The sequence below is a fragment of the Arachis ipaensis genome, chromosome B01, assembly GCF_000816755.2.
Source record: "Arachis ipaensis cultivar K30076 chromosome B01, Araip1.1, whole genome shotgun sequence".
In the NCBI taxonomy this organism is placed as follows: domain Eukaryota; kingdom Viridiplantae; phylum Streptophyta; class Magnoliopsida; order Fabales; family Fabaceae; genus Arachis; species Arachis ipaensis.
Window position 1 is genome coordinate 65833252 of NC_029785.2, and position 22819 is coordinate 65856070.

A 22819-nucleotide genomic window follows, 5' to 3' on the forward strand; every position below is an offset into this window, starting at 1 on the left:
AGGTTTACCCAGTTAAAGTGTCTGTGGCGTTATTGTATCCGGTGGTAATACTAGAAAACAAGGTGCTTAGGGTCACGACCAAGACTCTGAAAGCTATATTCAAGAATAAAAAAGAGCTTAACTAGGAGAATCAATAATATCATCTAGATTCTAAGTTCCTAAAGATGCCAACCATTCTAATTTTCAATGGATAGTGAAATGCCAAGACTATTCAGAAGAAAAAAGCTACTAAGTTCCGCTCATCTAATTGAAACTGAGCTTCATTGGAAACTCAGAGATTTATTGCATCCTAATCTTCTTTTCATCCTATTTGACTTTTAGTTGCTTGGGGACAAGAAACAGTTTAAGTTTGGTGTTGTCATGAGCGGATATTTTATATGCTTTTTGGCAAAGTTTCATGTAGTTTTTAATATGTTTTATTAAGTTTTTATTAAGTTTTTATAGGTTTTAGTGTTAAATTCACATTTTTGGATTCCACTTTGAGTTTGTTTGTTTTTGTACCATTTCAGGTATTTTCAGGTTGAAATTGAGGAGCTGGAGCAAAAGTCTGATTCAGAGACAGAGAAAGCACTGCAGATGCTGTCCAGATCTGACCTCCTTTCACTCTGAAGAGCTTTTCTGGAGCTACAGAAGTCCAAATGGAGAGCTCTCAATGACTATGGAAATCTGACTTCCAGAGCTTTCCATCAATATATAATAGTCTATACTTGCTTTTGGACTAGAAGGCCCAAAACTGGTGTCCAACGCCAGCTTTTTGCCCCCTTTCTGGCGTCCAGCGCACAAAGAGTAGAGCCTTGCGTCCAAACGCCCAGAGAGATCCCCCCAGCTGGTGTTCCACACCCCAGAGACCTCATAGCACGTGGATCTCATCAAATCTCTGCCCAAACACTCACTAAGTGGGCCTCAGATTAGGTAATTTTCTTTTTGTTTTATTTTCAAAAATTTTTCAAAATCTTTCAAAAATTTCTCCTTTGTTTTCGAAAAATTTCAAAAAAAAAAAATTGTTTTCAAAAATATATTTTTCTTCAAAATTTTTAAGAATGAATTCTAGTGTTTCATATAACATGTTTTAGCTTGGCTGGCTATTAAGCCATGTCTAACTCCCAGGATTTTGATTGAGGACTATGAATTCATTGCTTCCTTTTTCCCAAATATTTTCGAAAAAAATTAAAAGAAAATACAAAAAAAATTTATAAAATCATAAAAATCAAAAAAATATTTTGTGTTTCTTGTTTGAGTCTTGAGTCATGTTATAAGTTTGGTGTCAATTGCATATTCATCCTGCATTTTTCGAAAATTCATGCATTCATAAGTGTTCTTCATGATCTTCATGTTGTTCTTGGTAAGTCTTCTTGTTTGATCTTTGCATTTGCATGTTTTGTGTCTTTTCTTGTTTTTCATATGCATTCTTGAACTCTTAGTGTGTAAGCATTAAAGAATTCTAAGTTTGGTGTCTTGCATATTTTCTTTGCATTAAAAAAATTTTTCAAAAATATGTTTTTGGTGTTCATCTTGACATTCAAAGTGTTCTTGGTGTTCATCTTGACATTCATAGCATTCTTGCATGCATTCATTGTTTTAATCTAAAAGTTTCATGCATTGCATCATTTTTCTTGTTTTTCTCTCTCATCATTAAAAATTCAAAAATAAAAAAAATATATCTTTCCCTTTTTCTCTCTTAAAATTCCGAAAATTAGATTTGACTTTTTGAAAAAATTTTTTAAAAAAATCTAGTTGTTTTTATGAGTCAAATCAAATTTTCAATTTGAAAATCTTATCTTTTTCAAAATCGTTTTCAAAAATCAAATCTTTTTCAAATTTCTTAGTTATTTTTGAAAATTCCAAAAATATTTTTCAAAAATCTTTTTCTTATTTTTATATCAAATTTTCGAAAATAACATCACCAATTAATGTTTTGATTCAAAAATTTCAAGTTTGTTACTTGCTTGTTAAGAAAGATTCAAACTTTGAGTTCTAGAATCATATCTTGTGATTTCTTGTGAATCAAATCATTGATTGTGATTTTAAAAATCAAATATTTTTCAAAACTAATTTCAATCATATCTTTTTAAAAAAATATCTTCTTATCTCACCTTTTTCAAAATTTGATCTCAAAATATCTTTTCTAACTTCCTAACTTCTTATCTGTTAAAAATTGATTTTCAAAATTTGTTTCAACTAACTAACTAACTTTTTGTTTGCTTCTTACCTTTTTCAAAACTACCTAACTCTCTCTCTCTCTAATTTTTGAAAATATCTTCCCCCTTTTTCAAAAATTTCTTTTTAATTAACTAATTATTTTTTTTATTTGAATTTTCGAAAAACTACTAACCTTTTTCAAAACTATTTTCGAAAATCACTAACTCTTTTTTCAAAAATTATTTTCGAAAATCCTTCTCTCTCATCTCCTTCTATTTATTTATTCATCTACTAACATCTCTTCCTCACATCACCAAAAATCCGAACCCTCTCTCTCTCTCTCTCTCTGAGTTCAGATTTTTTTCTTCTTTTCTTCTACTAACACAAGGACCTCTATACTGTGATATAAAGGATCCATATTATTATTATAATTTTCTCTGTGCCCTCTTCTTCGTCATATGAGCAGGAGCAAGGATAAGAACATTCTTGTTGAAGCAGATCCAGAACCTGAAAGGACTCTGAAGAGAAAATTAAGAGAAGCTAAATTACAACAATCTAGAGATAACCTTTCAGAAATTTTCGAACAGGAAGAGGAGATGGCAGCCAGAAATAATAATAATGCAAGGAGGATGCTTGGTGACTTTACTGCACCTAATTCCAATTTACATGGAAGAAGTATCTCCATTCCTGCCATTGGAGCAAACAACTTTGAGCTAAAACCTCAATTAGTTTCTCTGATGCAGCAGAACTGCAAGTTTCATGGACTTCCATCTGAAGATCCTTTTTAGTTCTTAACTGAATTCTTGTAGATCTGTGATACTGTTAAGACTAATGGAGTAGATCCTGAAGTCTACAGGCTCATGCTTTTCCCTTTTGCTGTAAGAGACAGAGCTAGAGTGTGGTAGGACTCTCAACCTAGAGATAGCCTGAACTCTTGGGATAAGCTGGTCACGGCTTTCTTATGGAAACACCTATAACTCATCNCTGATGAGTATTCCTCTTCTGAAGAGAATGAGGATGTTACTGAAGAGCAAACTGTCAAGTTTCTTGGTGCAATCATGAAGCGGAATGCCAAATTATTTGGTATTGAAACTCCCCCTCCCTCCCCTATATATAGCCCTCCATTCTTCCTCATTTTCACACAACACAACCCTCTCCTCTCTACTTGGCCGAAACACACTTCACCCCTCTTTTCCATATTTTCTTCTTCTTCTTCCTCTATTCTTTCTTTTATTGCTCGAGGGCGAGCAATATTCTAAGCTTGGTGTGGTAAAAGCATAAGCTTTTTGTTTTTCCATTACCATTGATAGCACCTAAGACCGGAGAATCCTCTAGAAAGGGGGAAGAGAAGACAAAAGCTTCCACCTCCGAGTCATGGGAGATGGAAAGGTTCATCTCCAAAGCCCATCAAGACCACTTCTATGATATTGTGGCCAAGAAGAAGGTGATCCTCGAGGTCCCTTTCAAACTCAAAAGAAATGAGTATCCGGAGATCTGACATAAAATTCAAAGAAGAGGTTAGGAAGTTCTAACAAATCCCATCCAACAAGTCAGCATCCTAATGGTTCAAGAGTTCTATGCCAATGCATGGATCACCAAGAACCATGATCAAAGTAAGAACCCGGATCCAAATAACTATGTTACAATGGTTCGGGGGAAATACTTAGATTTTAGTCCGGAGAATGTGAGGTTGGCATTTAACTTGCCCATGATGCAAGGAGATGAACGCCCCTACACTAGAAGGGTCAAATTTAATCAAAGGTTGGACCAAGTCCTTATGGACATATGTGTGAAAGGAGCTCAATGGAAGATTGACTCCAAAGGCAAGCCAGTTCAACTAAGAAGATTGGACCTCAAGCTTGTGGCTAGAGGATGGTTAGAGTTCATTCAATGCTCAATCATTTCCACTAGCAAACAATGCTTACAATGCTTCTTGTTTTCTGAATGTATGCTTGAACAGTGCATATGTCTTTTGAAGTTATTGTTTAAGAATGTTAAATATGTTGGCTCTTGAAAGAATGATGATTAGGAGACATGTTATCTGATAATCTCAAAAATCATAAAAATGATTCTTGGAGCAAGAAAAAGCAGCAAAGAACAAAGCTTGCAGAAAAAAAAATGGGCGAAAAAAAAAAGAAAAAGAAAAAGCAAGCAGAAAAAGCCAATAACCCTTAAAACCAAAAGGCAAGGGCAAATAAAAAGGATCCCAAGGCTTTGAGCATCAGTGGATAGGAGGGCCTAAAGGAATAAAATCCTGGCCTAAGTAGCTAAACCAAGCTGTCCCTAACCATGTGCTTGTGGCGTGTAGGTGTCAAGTGAAAACTTGAGATTGAGCGGTTAAAGTCAAGGTCCAAAGCAAAAAAGAGTGTGCTTAAGAACCCTGGACACCTCTAATTGGGGACTTTAGCAAAGCTGAGTCACAATCTGAAAAGGTTCACCCAATTACGTGTCTGTGGCATTTATGTATCCGGTGGTAATACTGGAAAACAAAGTGCTTAGGGCCACGGCCGAGACTCATAAAGAAGCTGTGTTCAAGAATCATCATACTGAACTAGGAGAATCAATAACACTATCTGAACTCTGAGTTCCTATAGATGCCAATCATTCTGAACTTCAATGGATAAAGTGAGATGCCAAAACTATTCAAGAGGCAAAAAGCTATAAGTCCCGCTCATATGATTGAAGCTCTGTTTCATTGATAGTTTGGAATATATAGTATATTCTCTTCTTTTTATCCTATTTGATTTTCAGTTGCTTGGGGACAAGCAACAATTTAAGTTTGGTGTTGTGATGAGCGGATAATTTATACGCTTTTTGGCATTGTTTTTAGTATGTTTTTAGTAGAATCTAGTTACTTTTAGGGATATTTTCATTAGATTTATGTTAAATTCACATTTATGGACTTTAGTATGAGTTTGTGTGTTTTTCTGTGATTTCAGGTATTTTCTGGATGAAATTGAGGGACTTGAGCAGAAATCAGATTCATAGGTTGAAGAAGGACTGCTGATACTGTTGGATTCTGACCTCCCTGAACTCAAAGTGGATTTTCTGGAGCTACAGAACTCAAAATGGCGCGCTTCCAATTGCGTTGGAAAGTAGACATCCAGGGCTTTCCAGAAGTATATAATAGTCCATACTTTGGCCAAGAATAGACGACGCAAACTGGCGTTCAATGCCAGATCTCTGCCCAATTCTGGCGTCCAGCGCCAGAAAAGGATCAAAAAACCAGAGTTGAACGCCAGAAATGGATCAAAACCTGGTGTTCAACTCCACAAATGGCCTCTGCACGTGGAAAGTTAAAGCTCAGCCCAAGCACACACCAAGTGGGCCCCAGAAGTGGATTTATGCATCAATTACTTACTTCTGTAAACCCTAGTAGCTAGTTTATTATAAATAGGACCTCTTATTATTGTATTAGACATCTTTGGATTATCTTTTGATCCTGAGTTATATCTTTGGACGCCTAGTTCTTAGATCATGGGGGCTGGCCATCTCGGCCATGCCTGGACCTTTCACTTATGTATTTTTAACGGTAGAGTTTCTACATGCTTCATACCAACAACCTCCGTGGGATTCGACCCTTACTCACGTAAGGTATTACTTGGACGACCCAGTGCACTTGCTGGTTAGTTGTGCGAAGTTGTGAACCATGGTATTGGCATCATATTTTTTATGCCATTACCAGGGAAAGAAAGAGCGATGAATTTTACATAATCAAAGTGTAATCACAATTTCTGCGTACCAGCGTTCAAATGCCAGTGTAGAGGGCAGGGATTCTTAAATTCCCTAGCCTCTCAGGACCTGTGGGTCCCATAGCATCTTCACCTACCCAACTTAATTTCACACTTCCCCATACATTCTTCCCTATAAACCCTAGCCCAATCGCATCTATATCACTTCCCTAAAACCATCATAACTCCCACCAACTCCCACCCACTTCAAAATCAAATTTCCCTCCCAACTACCCACCCATGGCCGAACCCAAACCTAGCCCCCACCTATAAATACCCTTCTTCATCACCCTTCATACACAAACTTCTCATACATTCTCAAGACCCATTCGACTGAGCTTTCTCTCTCCCTCTATCTCCTTCTGTTTTCTTCTTCTTCTTCTCCATTTTTCTCTTTTCTTTATTTTTCCCGATGATGAGCAAAGCTTTATGTTTGGTGTGGAAAAAACATTGATTTTTGCTTTCCATTACCACCTATGGCACCCAAGGTTGGAGAATCCTCTAGAAAGAGGAAAGGAAAGGCAGTAGCCGCCACCTCTGAATCTTGGGAGATAGAGAGATTCATCACCAAAGCCCACCAAGACCACTTCTATGAAGTAGTGGCAGAGTAGAAAGTGATCCCTGAGGTCCCTTTCAGGCTCAAGAAGAATGAATATCCAGAAATCCAAAGAGGGATCCGGAGAAGAGGTTGGGAGGTCCTAACCAATCCCATCCAATATGTTGAGATTCTAATGGTACAAGAGTTCTATGCTAATGCATGGGTTACTAAAAATCATGACACTAGTGTGAACCCAAATCGAAAGAACTGGAGCACTATGGTCTGAGGGAGAATCTTAGATTTTAGCCCGAAAAGTGTGAAGTTGGCATGCAACTTGCCTCTGATGCAAGGAGACCCATATCCTTACATTAGGAGAGTCAACTTTGATCAGAGAGTGGATCAAGTACTCTCAGACATCTGTGTGGAAGGAGCACAGTGGAAGAGGGATTCCCAAGGTAAGCCTATTCAACTAAAAAGGCTTGACCTCAAGCCCAGAGCTAGAGGATGGTTGGAATTCATCCAATGCTCTTTCATCCCTGCTAGCAATCGGTCAGAAGTGACCATTGAAAGGGCTATCATGATCCATTGTATCATGATTGGAAGTGAGGTGGAAGTACATGAGGTGATTCCTCAAGAACTGTACTAGATAGCTGAGAAGCCTTCCACCAACGCAAGGTAGGCATTCCCACACCTCATCTGCCATCTATGCAATTCAGCTGGAATTGTCATAGAAGGAGATATCTTCATTGGGGAGGACAAACCCATCACTAAGAAGATGATGGAGAAAACTAGAGAGCATGCACAAGAGCATGTGCAGCCGCCTCAGTATGAGATCTCTGAGATGCCTCAAGGGATGTATTTTCCTCCTCAAAGCTATTGGGATCAATGGCAGACTTCTCTTGGAGAACTAAGCACTAACATGGAGCAATTGAGGGTGGAACATCAAGAGTATTCCACCACCCTCAATGAAATAAGAGAAGATCAAAGAGCCATAAGGGAAGAACAAAGGGCTATGAGGGAAGAACAGCAAAGCCAAAGGAGTGACATTGAAGAGATCAAGCACCACATCGGATCCTCAAGGAGGAGCACTAGCCGCCACCATTAAAGGTGGATTCGTTCTCTTTATCTCCTTTTCTGTTGTATTTTTCTGTTTTATGTTATGTTTTATCTGTTCTCTTGTTCTTGTTGTTTGATCATTTGCATTGATGTTTTAAAGTTGTAAAATGTTCCATATATCTCTCAATTTGCTTAAAAAGAAAATTTTATTTGAAAAGAATTGAGAGATACATGGATTTCAAGTTCATAATGAGAGTAGTTCAATTATTTTGATGTGGTAGAATTGCTTTTGTTTTCTGAATGTATGAATAAATAGTGCATATTTGAAGTTGGAATTTTAGAATGTTGGCTCTTAAAAGAATGATGAAAAAGGAAAAGTATTATTGATAATCTAAAAAATCCAAAAATTGGTTCTTGAAGCAAGAAAAAGCAGCAAAATGAAAAAAAGAAAAAGCTTGCATTCAAAAAAAAAGTGGCGAAAAAAATAAATAGAAAAAAAAAGAGAAAAAGCAAGCAGAAAAAGCCAATAGCTCTTTAAACCCAAAGGCAAGAGCGAAAAGCCAGTAACCCTTTAAACCAAAAGGCAAGGGTAAAAGGATCCAAGGCTTTGAGCATCAATGGTTAGGAGGGCCTACAAGGAATAAAATCCTGGCCTAAGCGGCTGACGTGGCAGAAATTGGCGAGTTAAGAAATTGTTATAAGAGATACGTTGCAAGTACAGTTCTTAACCAACCAAAAATCCACTTATCAATTTAGAAGGATTGTCACAAAATTAAAACTAAAATACTGGGAGTATGAATCCCAGGTTGTCTCCCAACAAGTTGCAGAAAGATGTGCTATTTTATTAATCAGATATTTTCAAAAAATGGTTTGAGTTGATAAACAGGAAATTAAAACAGAGAAATTATGTAATTTTAATAAAAACCTTGACTGGGAGTAGATTAGTTAGAAGCCCTATTCTTGTTGGAGTACTCTAAAGATTAATAGATAATTGAAGGTTGTTCTGCTTAGTCATCCCTTACTAGGTAGAGGAAAGTCAAGCAAGTTGGAAAGCTATTTCTATTCACAAGTTCCAATCCTCCCCCTTGGAAAGGATTAGTGTTAGTGACTAGAGGACAATCCAACAATAAACCCAATTACAATTTTTCTCTTGAGCATTCCAACTCAAGGTCCTCCTTTCAATCAACTCCCAATCAAGTTATGGAACTACTCGCTCATTATGAATGTAAACTTCAAAACATAAGAAAGGGAAATAAAGAAAGACATGATAAATAATAATCAAAAAGATCAATTAAAAATAAAAGTAGTTCTTGTATTAATAAATTCTAAAAATAATCCAATAGTAATTCTGAATAAATTGAAGACATGGAAGAGTAAGAGACAAGTAAGGAAACAAACTAGAATGATGAAGTTCTGACGGAGGTAATAACTCTTCTCAATGTCCCAATCCAAAAAAGCGATAAAATCAAAATCCTAAGAACTATGAATGTGTAGAGAGAAAAACCGAGAGGAGGAGTAAAATCAGATCTAAAACTAAAATTATGCGGAATGAATGTTGTCTTTTGTCTCTGCATGTTCCCTAGCTCTAATCCGCTGTTCTGGGCCGAAAACTGGGTCAAAACAGGGCCCAAAATCGCCCCCAGCGAATTCTGCAGATTGCGCATGTCACGCGATTGCGTCATCTAGGCGTTCGCGTCATCCAGCGTTTTGCCTTGCCACGCGTGCGCTTCGTCCACGCCTTCGCGTCACTTGTGCAGTTTCCAATCCACGCGGTCGCGTGAGCCATGCGTCCGCGTCACTGCAATTTCCTCTATGTCGCGCGGTCGCGTGAGCCATGCGTCCGCATCACTTCTCGCTGGTCATCTACTTAATTTCTTGTGTTCCTTCCATTTTTTTTGCAAGCTTCCTTTCTAATCTCCAAGTCATTTATGCCCTATAAATCTTGAAACACTTAACACACAGATCACGGCATCGGATGGAATAAGGGAGAATTAAAATACAAAATTAAAAGTCTATAGGAAGCAAGTTTTTAACCATGAAGTATTTTTAGGAAAGAATTATAAATGCATACTAATCATATGAATAAGTGGGTAAAGATTTGATAAAACCGCACAATTAAGCACAATATAAACCATAAAATAGTGGTTTATCAACCTCCCCACACTAAGTCATTAGCATGTCCTCATGCATAGTTGAAGGAGACAAAATAAATGAGTAGGAACATGTAAAACCCATGCAATGCAATGCAACCTATATATGTGAATGCAACTATATGATTCTTGTCCACTTGGTCAAAAGTAAATAAGCTCTTCAAGACAATCACAAATCAAATTCCACTAATTTAATTCTTATTTAGTAAAAACAGATATAAATGCAAGAAGGTAGCTCATGAAAGCAAGGAATATAGAATTTAAGCACTGAACCCTCACTGATGATGTATGTACACTCTAATCTCTCTAGTGTATAGGGTAATCAGTCTATCCTTCTCTAATCATGCTTTCTAATTTTTGTTCTTCTCCTAACCAGTCAACAACAATTAATATACCAATGCAAACATCATGAGGTCTTTTCAAGGTTGTAATGGGGCCAATGTATGGGTAAGGGTAGATATATGGCTAAGTAAGCTTATAAATCGAATCTTTAATTAGCCCAAGCTTTCACCTAACACAGATATTTTCTTTATAGCTTAAATTTCACACTTAGCTACCCAAAATTTCTCTTTCACATTCCATACTCATGTATCAACTTTCATTTTAATTTTATCATACATGCATTGATCTTTGAATTCTTAACTTAACATTGGGGTAATTTTGTCCCCTTATTTAATAATTGAATATTTTTGGATTTTTTTTTTAAAAATAGCTTATCAATGCACATAGATTTTTAATTCCTATAGTTTTACATGAGTAGCTACCCAAATTCCCATTATATTATCATGACACATTCCCTTATTATCTTTTTGTTCCCACAATTTTGCCATACTTAATTGACACACAATTCTATCTTAAGCTAACTAAAGATTCAATTGGGATATAAAATTGTTTTTCTGCTTAAGGCTAGTGATGTGGTAAAATAAAGAACAAATGGGATTTAAAAGCTCAAACTGGCTAACAAAGGTAACTTGAGGGGTAGGCTTAATTTGGATAAGTGAGCTAAACAAATAATGGCCTCAATCATATGCAAGCATATAAATATATTAAACATTGGACATATAGGATGAAACAAAATATAAATTACAATCATAGAGAAGTAAACACACAAGAACAAAATAATTATGGTTAAATAATGTAACCATGTATAAAGGCTCAAATCTCACAGGTTGTGTGTTCTTTAGCTCAAAAACCATGTTCCAAATATAACTTCAAGCAAATTTAACATAAAATTTTAGATTAAAATTAGTGAAATTTTGTTCAAAAAATAGAGTCTTAGAAGAAACTTATTGTCTTTTCAATCAAGTAGAACATGCATGCAACTAATCTATTACTATGCAATCTATCCTATTCTACAAAATAAAAACTAACTATATAACCTATTTTATTGGTGTTAGGGAAGAGAAATTACCTCCGGAAGTCAGGTACTAACCAACCTCCCCACACTAAAGGCTTTGCACCATCCTCGGTGCCGTCTATCAGGAACAAGGGTGGGCTGGTAGCAGTATCTCCATAGTCGGGACCGTCATGGCTCCCTGTGCTGGTAAAGGAAGTAGAGTCTGGGGTGTCTGAGTCCTTGAATTTTCCCATAATTAGCTCCTTGAGGTATGTGAATCGGCGCTTGTTACGGTGCTCTCTAAGCTTTGCTTTGTGTTCCTGCCGATCCAACCTTTGAAGTATCTGATGGAGCAGTTGATTGGTTGTAGGTGCTTGTGGTGTTGAAGGAGGAATGTCTTCAGCCGGTTCAATAGGCTGGCTTGTAGTGGCTGCTGGAGGTCTGATATATTTTCCGTTAGGGACGTACTGATCATCCCGTGGAAGCATGACTTTGGTGTCCCCAGTTTGTTAGGAGACTCCGGCTGCTGAGACAAGATCTGAGACCAGGGCAAAAAAAGGTAAGTTTCCCGCGATTTGTACGTGTCCCATAGCACTCCGGATGTGTCGTGGTAGGTTCAAAGGCTGGTCTGTAAGGATGCACCATAGTAAAACGGCCATGTTTGCAGTGAAGGAGGACTCATGAGTGCTTGGAAATATGTAATGGGACATAATCTGTGCCCATACACGAGCCTCCAAGGTAAGTGTGGAAGCCGATATTCCTTTAGGAAGGGAACGGTGGTATCCGTAGATCCATCTACTTCCAGGTAGGGTGATAACTCTGAGAACAGCATTCTAGTAAAATTGGTACATCTGGCGCTTGAGTGTGGCTTCCTGAAATGCGTCCAGTCCTTCTGGAGTAGGGGGAAGATCTAAAGCTCATTGAATGGCCTCTTCTGTGATGGGGACTTGCTTTTGTCGGATATAGACAGACTGCAGGGTTGGCAGGTAGAAGTTGGAGTAGAACTCGACAACCCAGGAAAGATTAACCTGCCGTGGCTGTCTCTGTAGGAAACCCCATTGTTTTCGTGCAATTTGTGGCTCAACAATTTGGAAGGATAAGAAGGTATTCATTGTTGTAACTCTTTTCTGCCAGGATGGAGAACATCTGCTCACAGTAGCGATTGGTAAATCGCGCAGTGTCCTTTGCTGGGAAGGCTTTCTCTTTTTCATCAACCTTTATAATCCGCTTAATTCGTTTTGTTGAGGGTTTAACTGCAGTTGAAGATGGCTCTGCCACTAATGCTCGTTTTGTTCCTCTCCTTGCTGGTGGTTTGGAAGTAGCTTTCTCCTTGCCTTTCTTGGTGGCCATCCTGAAAGGGAGAAAAGAGAAAGTATGTCAAAATGTCAAGGGGTAGAGCAAGGAAGAGAGCGAAAAAAGTGGTAATCAATGCACATTAAAAGATGAATGATGTTAACACATGATCATGACTGCATGTGAAAAATTATCATGAGGAATATAGTAAGTGCATATGATGACAATTAAATGCAAGGTGTTTATTGGCATGTAGGCAAAGGCATGAGTAGCATAGAACAAGCATTCAATGTCTAAGTTAGATTACCAAGTCTTTCATACTAACAATCTGTTTGTAATGACAATTATATTAAATTAATATGATATGAAAAAGGGTTTTGTGAAAAGCAAGCATTTAAGAGTAGTAGGATAAAAGATATCGCAAACAGTGCATAATGCCATACGGGCATTTTCACAAACACATAGCATGCATGGTAAATAAGCTTATGAAAATAATAAATTGAACATGCAAGCAACCCTTAAAAATTAATATATAATTGCCAAACAATTTTGCAACAATCCACAAGCATATAATAAGAAACAATAACTCAAATAAATTTTTAACACCAATTAAAAGAAAAAGAAAGAAAAAGAAAACATGGATAATGAAAGTAAAAAGAAAAGAAAAGAAGAAAACATAAAAATAAGAAGGGTAATAGAAAGGTAAGGAGGGAAGAAGAAAAGAAAAACCTTGATAATAGTGGTGAAAGAGAGAGAGAGTAGAAAGTGAGAAAGAATGAAGGAGGAAGAAAAGGGGAGGAAAATAATGAGGAGGGAAAAGAAAAAGTAGGATTTGGGGAAGAGAAAGATAAGATATTTGGAAAATTAGGATAAGCTGTGCGGCGCAAGCGACGCGGATGCGTGGGGTACGTGTTCGCGCGGATGGCGCTTAAATGAATCGACGCGGTCGCGTCGGTCACGCGGATGCGTGACTCATTTTGTGCTACTGGCGCGAGGGCAGCCTCGCGCTCGCACAACTCTCTGTTCAAAATTCATCATTGCCAAATTCCAGGGTGACGCGGTCGTGTGGTTGACGCGATCGCGTGAGTGGCCATTATTGGGATATGACACGGACGTGTGAGCCATGCGTCCGCGTGGTAAGGCTTGTGCGTTCAGCACCAGTCCAGTACCACTCTAGCACAACTTTCAGTCGTGCACTCTTTCTTACGTCAAATTTTAGGTCACGCGTCTGCGTGGGTGACGCGGACGCGTGGGAGGCATTATTCCCAAATGACGCGGACGCGTCATGGACGTGGTCGCGTGGGTCGAATCGTGCCAGGGGCATGCCTCCAGCCACGCTCTCGCGTGAGTCTCTGTTCGATTTATTTGCTTTCTTACTCTCCTGCGATGCGGACGCGTCGGCGATGCGGTCGCGTCGCGTGCAAATTTTTTTTTTATATAAAAATATGCAAATGCAGACGCAAACTAAATGTGCTAATAATGAGAAGAGTTATTGAAAAAGAAAACTAAGAATAAAGAAAAGAACGATCATACCATGGTGGGTTGTCTCCCACCTAGCACTTTGCTTTAACGTCCTTAAGTTGGACGCTGCATTAGCTCAGTCTTCTGCTGTGAGTGGATCCTCCAAGAGGAAGATTTCTAACTCCTTGTTTTTCGTCACCTTCTCACCATGATATAGCTTCAAACGATGTCCATTAACTTTGATGAGTTCAGAGCTTGAAGGATGACTTAGGTGAAAAACTCCGTATGGCTCAGCCTTCTCTACTCTATACGGACCTTCCCATCTTGATCTCAACTTGCCTGGCATGAGCCTCAGTCTAGATTTGTAAAGGAGGACTAAGTCCCCAGGTTGGAACTCTTTCCTCTTGATGTGCTGATCATGTACAGCCTTCATCTTTTCTTTGTACAGCCTTGAGTTCTCATAAGCTTCTAGGCGAAGGCTTTCCAGTTCTTGCAGTTGCAACTTCCTTTCAGCTCCGGCTTTCTCAAATCCCATGTTGCACTCCTTTACTGCCCAAAAGGCTTTGTGCTCTACTTCAATTGGAAGATGACAGGCTTTTCCATAAACTCAGCGGAAGGGACTCATCCCAATGGGTATCTTGTATGCTGTTATGTGTGCCCAGAGTGCATCTTGTAGCCTGGTGCTCCAGTCTCTTCTTTGAGATTTGACTATCTTCTGCAATATGCGCTTTATCTCTTTGTTAGACACCTCGGCTTGCCCATTAGTCTGAGGGTGGTAGGCTATTGCTACTTTAAGAATTATCATATGCTTCTTCAGTAATCCTGTTAGTCTCCTGTTACAAAAATGGGTGCCTTGATCGCTCACGATTGCTCGTGGTGATCCAAAGTGACAAATAATGTGGTTTCTCACAAAGGAAACAACAGTGTTAGCATCATCAGTGCGGGTAAGGATTGCTTCCACCCATTTAGAAACGTAATCTACAGCTAACAATATATAAAAATAACCATTAGAATTTGGAAATGGACCCATGAAGTCAATGCCCCAAACATCAAAAATTTCACAGAAAAGCATAATCTGTTGAGGCATCTCATCCCTCTTGGATATATTACCAAATTTTTGGCATGGAAAACAGGATTTACAAAATTCAGTAGCGTCTTTAAAAAGAGTAGGCCACCAAAATCCACAGTCTAAGATTTTTCTAGTTGTTCTTTGAGGGCCAAAATGTCCTCCACTCTCAGATGAGTGACAGGCCTCTAAAATGGACTGGAATTCTGATTGAGGCACACACCTTCTAATTTCCTGGTCAGCACCATATCTCCATAAATATGATTCATCCCATATATAATATTTAGACTCGCTTTTCAGCTTGTCTCTTTGATGCTTAGTAAAGTTTGGAGGAAAAGTGCGGCTAACTAGATAATTAGCTACAGGTGCATACCAAGGGACTATCTCAGATACTGCTTGCAGGTTATCAAATGGGAAATTATCAGCTATAGGAGTGGAGTTATCCTTAATGTGCTCAAGGCGACTCAAGTGGTCTGCCACTAGATTCTGGTTACCACTCCTATCCTTAATTTCTAAATCAAATTCTTGTAGTAGCAGTATCCAACGTATAAGCCTTGGTTTGGATTCCTTTTTAGCTAAAAAATACTTTAGAGCTGCGTGGGCCGAGTACGCTACTACTTTCGTACCAAGTAAATAGGCTCGGAATTTATCCAGAGCAAATTGCAAGCTCTTTCTCAGTAGTAGTGTAATTAGACTGAGCGGCGTCTAAAGTCTTAGACGCATAAGCAATGACAAAAGGATCCTTACCTTCACGTTGAGCCAGCGCTGCAACTACTGCATGGTTGGAGGCATCGCACATGATTTCAAATGGCTGGCTCCAGTCTGGTCCTCTCACAATTGGAGCTTGAGTCAGGGCAGTCTTCATCTTATCAAACGCTTATTTGCAATCCTTACTGAACTTGAACTCAATATCTTTTTGCAGTAATCTGGATAAGGGAAGTGCTACCTTACTATAGTCCTTAATGAATCTCCGGTAATAACCTGCATGGCCAAGGAACCAACGGACTTCCCTCACAGAGGAGAGGTAAGGTAAACTAGAAATAACATCCACCTTTGCTGGATCTACAAAAATGCCAGTATTAGATACAACATGTCCTACGACAATACCTTGTTTTACCATAAAGTGACATTTTTCAAAATTTAATACAAGGTTTGTACTGACACATCTATCTAATACTCTAGTTAAACTATCCAAGCAAAGTTTAAAGGAATCACCATAAACGCTAAAATCATCCATGAAAACCTCCATACAGTCCTCAATAAGGTAAGAGAAAAGACTCATCATACACCTTTGGAAAGTAGCTGGTGCATTGCACAAGCCAAATGGCATTCTCTAATAAGCATAAGTCCCAAAAGGACATGTAAAAGTAGTCTTTTCCTGATCTTCAGGAGCTATATGAATCTGGAAATAGTCTGTGTAACCATCTAAAAAGCAATAATATGATTTACTTGACAGGCGATCCAGCATTTGATCAATAAATTGAAGGGGGTAGTGATCCTTACGAGGGGCCTGGTTTAGGCGCCTGTAATCAATGCAGACCCTCCAGGCGTTCTGTACTCTGGTTGCTATGAGCTCTTCATGCTCATTCTTTACTGTAGTGACTCCAGACTTCTTGGGCACCACTTGTACTGGGCTTACCCATTCACTGTTTGAGATGGGGTAGATGATATCTGCCTCCAGTAGTCTGGTCACTTCCTTTTTGACAACCTCCAAGATAGTGGGATTCAGTCTTCTCTGGGGTTGACGAACAGGCCTAGCTCCCTCTTCTAAAAATATTCTGTGCTCACAAACTTGAGGGTTGATGCCTTCTATGTCTGCCAAGCTCAATCCAATTGCTCTTTTGTGTTTCCTCAGCACACTGAGTAGCTGTTCTTCTTGTTGGGAAGTGAGTTCCCTTGCAATAATAACTGGAAACTTTTGCTTGTCCTCAAGGTAAGCATACTTGAGGTGTGGAGGGAGGGGCTTTAATTCTAATTTCTGCTCATGGTCAGGCTCTGGATTATCTGAGGCTGGTAAAGTGCCCTCATTGTCTTCCAAGAGTGTCCCCACACTTGGACCTTGTCCTATGTACTTCTCTTCTAACTCCTCCTGGTGAACTTCAGCCACGGTTTTATCTATGATGTCACACTGGAGGATAGAATGATCTTCCAGAGGGTGCTTCATAACTCCATTCAGATTGAAGCTTACTACTCGGCCGTCTATTTTAAAAGAGTATGTTCCTGAAAAAGCATCCAATTTGAACTTCGAGGTTTTCAGGAATGGTCTTCCGAGTAGGATTGATGATGGCTTCTCTGTGTCATTTTGGGGCATCTCCAGGATATAAAAGTCAATGGGAAATGTGAGTCCCTTAATGCCCACTAATACATCTTCAGCAACTCCAACCACTGTAATAATGCTTTTATCTGTTAACACAAAACGAGCTGCCGACCTTTTTAAAGGAGGGAGCCTCAAAATATCATATATGGACAAAGGCATTATACTCACACATGCTCCTAAATCACACATGCAGTCAAAAAATACCACACCACCAATAGTACAATTAACCATACATGGACCTGGATCACTACACCTTTCAGGTATACCTCCCATTAAAGCAGATATAGAACTACCTAAAGGAATAGTTTCTAATTCATTAATTTTATCTTTATGTATACATAAATCTTTTAGAAACTTTGCGTATTTAGGTACCTGCTGAATAACATCAAAAAGGGGAACAGTTACCTCAACCTTTTTGAATATTTCTACCATTTTTGGATCAGGTTCCAACTGCTTCCTGGGCTTCCTTGCAAGTTGTAGAAATGGAATAGGAATGGCGTTTTCTGTAGTGTCTGCGCCCCTTGGTGCTTCTTCCTATGATTGAGCCTCTTCTTCTTCAGCCATGTCCTGTATGTCCTCTTCCTCCTCAACATCTTCTATTTCCACTACCCCTTCAGCTGAGGTATGTTCTGGTGGGCTTGGCTCCTCCTGATTCCTCTCTTGCAATGTGGTTCCAGACCTTAGGGTAATGGCATTGATGCCACCCTTTGGATTGGGTAAGGGTTGAGAAGGAATTCCACTGGAGCTTGCTTGTTGAGTGTTTGAAGTATTAGGTGGTGCCAGTTGAGAGATGAGAGCTTGTATAGCGGATGCTAGGCCATTAAGTAAACTTTCCATGTTCCTTTGTCCTTGTGCAATGGATTGAAGAGCATCGTCACTCGGAGAGGAATTAGATTTAGTGATCTGCAAAACTTGTTGTTGGTTGTGCTGTGGTCCTTGGGACTGCCTCAGGTGAGGTGCTCTGTAAGGCTGGTTCTGGTTCTACTGCCTGTTGTTGTTATTATTCCACCTCTGATATCCTTGATTGTCTCTGCCTTCTCTGTTATTGTTGTCCCTCCAATTCTGGTTAGAATTATCTCTCCAACCTTGGTTAGAACTATCCTGCCATCCATGGTTGTAACTGCCACTTTGATTGTACCCTTGGTTGGGGTGGTCATAGAAGTTATGAGTGGCTGCCACAGTGTTGTCTTCTTGTTGGAGCTACGGACATTCATCAGTATAATGGCTGTAATCAGCACAGATCCCACACACTCTCTGTGGGACTAACTGTTGGCTTTGCTGTGCTTGTTGTTGACTCAACTGCATCTGCTTTAGTAAGTTGGTCATTTCACATATACTCTGAGCCAGAGCAGTAGTTTCCTTGCTAGAAGATACCTCTACAACAGCCTTTGACCGGCCTTGTTTCTGCCTGTGATTCCTTGTAGACGCAGCCAAGTCGTTGATCAATTGCCATGCCTCATCAGTGGTCTTGTACTTTTTCATAGACCCATTGCTAGCACTTTCCAATGTGGTCTTATCTTGGGGCCTCATGTCCTGTGTGACGTAGCCGAGCAACACTGTCTTGTCAATCATATGGTGGGGGCATGCTTCCAGAAGATTGTTGAAGCGCTCCCAGTATTCATAGAGAGTCTCGGATTCGTCCTGGACAATCATGGAAATGTCTTTCCTCAGTTTGTCAGTAACTTCAGCCGGGAAGAATTTTTCCAAAAATTCTCTTCTAAGCGTATCCCAGTTAGAAACAGTTGCTGCGGGTTGAGTGTAGTACCACTCTCTCGCCTTTCCCTCAAGAGAGAACGGGAAAGCTTTCAACAGAATAGAAGTTTCATCTGCACCATCACGCCTGACAGTAGAACAGGCTGCTTGGAAATCTCTCAGGTGCTTGATAGGCTCTTGAGCAGGTAAGCCATGAAACTTAGGCATCAAATTGAGCAGTGCAGTCTTTATTTCAAAGTCTATAGCCACTGCTGGGTGATGCGCTTGAAACGGTTGCATTGTGAAATCAGTGGCTCTAGCCTCCTGAATAGTAACTCTCCTAGGTTCTGCCATGTCACCTGCACGTAAATCAACTGAATCAGCAGAAAGGGAGCTTGTTTCTTCCTCAAGTGACGCTTTAGATTCGCCCTCGGAGAGGACTAACCGACGCCGAGCTTGCCTTATTCGTGAGATAGTTCTTTCAATCTCAGGATCAAATACTGGCAAGCTTGGATCAGGAAGTGAACGCGTCATTTAACGAAAGAAACATGTAGCTCATAGTAGAAAAAAATAAAATAAAATGCAAATAAATAAATTCCAATCAATAACTTAGCACTCTATTGCAACTCCCCGGCAACGGCCCTAAAAATTGACGTGGCAGAAATTGGCGAGTTAAGAAATTGTTATAAGAGATACGTTGCAAGTACAATTCTTGACCAACCAAAAATCCACTTATCAATTTAGAAGGATTGTCACAAAATTAAAACTAAAATACTGGGAGTATGAATCCCAGGTCGTCTCCCAACGAGTTGCAGAAATATGTGGTATTTTATTAATCAGATATTTTCAAAAAATGGTTTGAGTTGATAAACAGGAAATTAAATCAGAGAAATTATGTAATTTTAATAAAAACCTTGACTGGGAGTAGATTAGTTGGAAGCCCTATTCTTGTTAGAGTACTCTCAAGATTAATTGATAATTGAAGGTTGTTCTGCTTAGTCATCCATTACTAGGTAGAGGAAAGTCAAACAAGTTGGAAAGCTATTTCTATTCACAAGTTCCAATCCTCCCCCTTGGAAAGGATTAGTGTCAGTGACTAGAGGACAATCCAACAATAAACCCAATTACAATTTTTTTCTTGAGCATTCCAACTCAAGGTCCTCCTTTCAATTAACTCCCAATCAAGTTATGGAACTACTCGCTCATTATGAATGTAAATTTCACAACATAAGAAAGGGAAATAAAGAAAGACATGATAAATAATAATCAAAAGGGATAAGTATTGTTTTGGTCCCTCACGTTGAGGGTCGGAATCGAACCCGTCCCCGATCTAATTTTCGGTTTAGAATCATCCTTAACCTGTGTTTTATTTTTTTTTTAAATTTTTAAATTTTATTAAAAAGGAAGGGTAGTTTAGGAATAAAAATTAAAAAGGACGATTTTAATACGAAAAAAAACGTTAATGATGATTCTAAATCGAAAATTAGATCGGGGACGGGTTAGATTCCGACCCTCAACGTAAGGGACCAAAACAATACTTATCCCTAATCAAAAAGATCAATTAAAAATAAAAGTAGTTCTTGTATTAATAAATTCTAAAAATAATCCAATAGTAATTCTGAATAAATTGAAAACATGGAAGAGTGAGAGACAAGTAAGGAAACAAACTAGAATGATGATGTTCTGACGGAGGTAATAACTCTTCTCAATGTCCCAATCCAAAAAAGCAATAAAATCAAAATCCTAAGAACTATGAATGTGTAGAGAGAAAAACCTAGAGGAGGAGTAAAATCAGATCTAAAACTAAAATTATGCGTAATGAATGTTGTCTTTTGTCTCTGCATGTCCCTGGCTCTAATATGCTTTTCTGGATCGAAAACTAGGTCAAAACAGGGCCCAAAATCGCCCCCAGCGAATTCTTCGGATTCTGCAGATCGCGCATGTCACGCGATCGCGTCATCCAGACGTTCGCGTCATCCAGCGTTTTGCCTTGCCACGCGTGTGCGTCGTCCACGCCTTCGCGTCACTTGTGCAGTTTCCAATCCGCACGGTCGCGTGAGCCAGGCGTCCGTGTCACTGCAATTTCCTCTATGTCGCGCGGTCGCGTGAGCCATGCGTCCGCGTCACTTCTCGCTGGTTATCTCCTTAATTTCTTTTGTTCCTTCCATTTTTTTTCAAGCTTCGTTTCTAATCTCCAAGTCATTTATGCCCTATAAAGCCTAAAACACTTAACACACAGATCATGACATCGGATGGAATAAAGGAGAATCAAAATACAAAATTAAAAGTCTCTAGGAAGCAAGTTTTTAACCATGAAGTATTTTTAGGAAAGAATTATAAATGCATGCTAATCATATGAATAAGTGGGTAAAGATTTGATAAAACCGCACAATTAAGCACAATATAAGCCATGAAATAGTGGTTTATCAGCGGCTCAACCAAGCTGTCCCTAATCATGTGCTTGTGGCGTGAAGGTGTCAAGTGAAAAGCTTGAGACTAAGCGGTTAAAGTCGTGATCCAAAGCAAAAAGAGTGTGCTTAAGAACTCTGGACACCTCGATATGGGGACTCTAGCAAAGCTGAGTCACAATCCGAAAGGGTTCACCCAGTTAAAGTGTCTGTGGCATTTATGTATCCAGTGGTAATACTGGAAAACAAAGTGATTAGGGTCACGGCCAAGACTCTAAAAGCTGTGTTCAAGAATTAAAAAGAACTAAACTAGGAGAGTCAATAATATCATCTGGATTCTAAGTTCCTAAAGAGGCCAACACTTCTGAGTATCAATGGATAGTGAGATGCCAAAACTATTCAGAAGCAAAAAGCTACTAAGTCCTGTTCATTTAATTGAAACTGAGCTTTATTCGAAACTCTTGATATTTATTGTATCTTACTCTTCTTTTTATCCTATTTTATTTTTATTTGCTTGGGGACAAGCAACAGTTTAAGTTTGGTGTTGTGATGAGCGGATATTTTATACGTTTTTTGGCATCATTTTCATATAGTTTTTAGCATATTTTGTTTAGTTTTTATTAAGTTTTCATAGGTTTTAGTGTTAAATTCACATTTTTGGATTCTACTTTGAGTTTGTGTATTTTTATTCAATTTCAGGTAATTTCTGACTAAAATTGAGGAGCTGGAGCAAAAGTCTGATTCAAAGACAGAGAAAGCACTGCAGATGCTGTCTAGATCTGACCTCCTTGCACTCAGAAGAGCTTTTGTGGAGCTAAAGATGTCCAAATGGAGCACTCTCAACGAATATAGAAAGCTGACTTCCATAGCTTTCCAGCAATATATAACAATCTATACTTTCTTTCGGACTAGAAGGCCCAAAACTGGCATCCAACGCCAGCCTTTTGCCCCCTTTCTGGCGTCCAGCACCCAAAGAGTAGAGCCTGGCGTCCAAACGCCCAGAGAGAACCCCCCTGCTGGCGTTCCATGCCCCAGAGACCTCATAGCACATGGATCTCATCAAAGCTCAGCCCAAACACTCACTAAGTGGGCCCCAGAAGTGGATTTAGCACTAAAAAGACTGTTTTACCCTTACTAGTCATTGTTTAGTATTTAAGGGATTTTATTCATGTTATTTGAACAACTTTTACATCACTTTTACCATCATACACGTTTTACCATCAGCATGAGTTTCTAATCCTCCTTAGTTGAGGAGAGGAGCCTTGCTGAGTCCTATGAAGTAATAAAAGTGTTATTGTTTCTCTTCGATCCATGTTTAATTAATTCTAAGATGTATATTCGTTTTTCATCAATATAAATACGTTGAACTGGCATAAGGTTATCACATTCTACATGGATTCAGAGTGCTTCTTTTACCAGACAATGATGAACCACCAGCTTGAATATATGTCTCTGATGAGTCCATATTTGATGATATATTTTGACTCAATTTGAATGGATTCTAGCACATGAACTCACACTTAAGCACCAAAATAGCATACTTTTGTGTTTTGTCCCCAATTTGATCATAAATGTGAAAACATGCAATTTTGTGCTTAAAATGAGAAATTTAATTCCAGGTTTATTCCATTT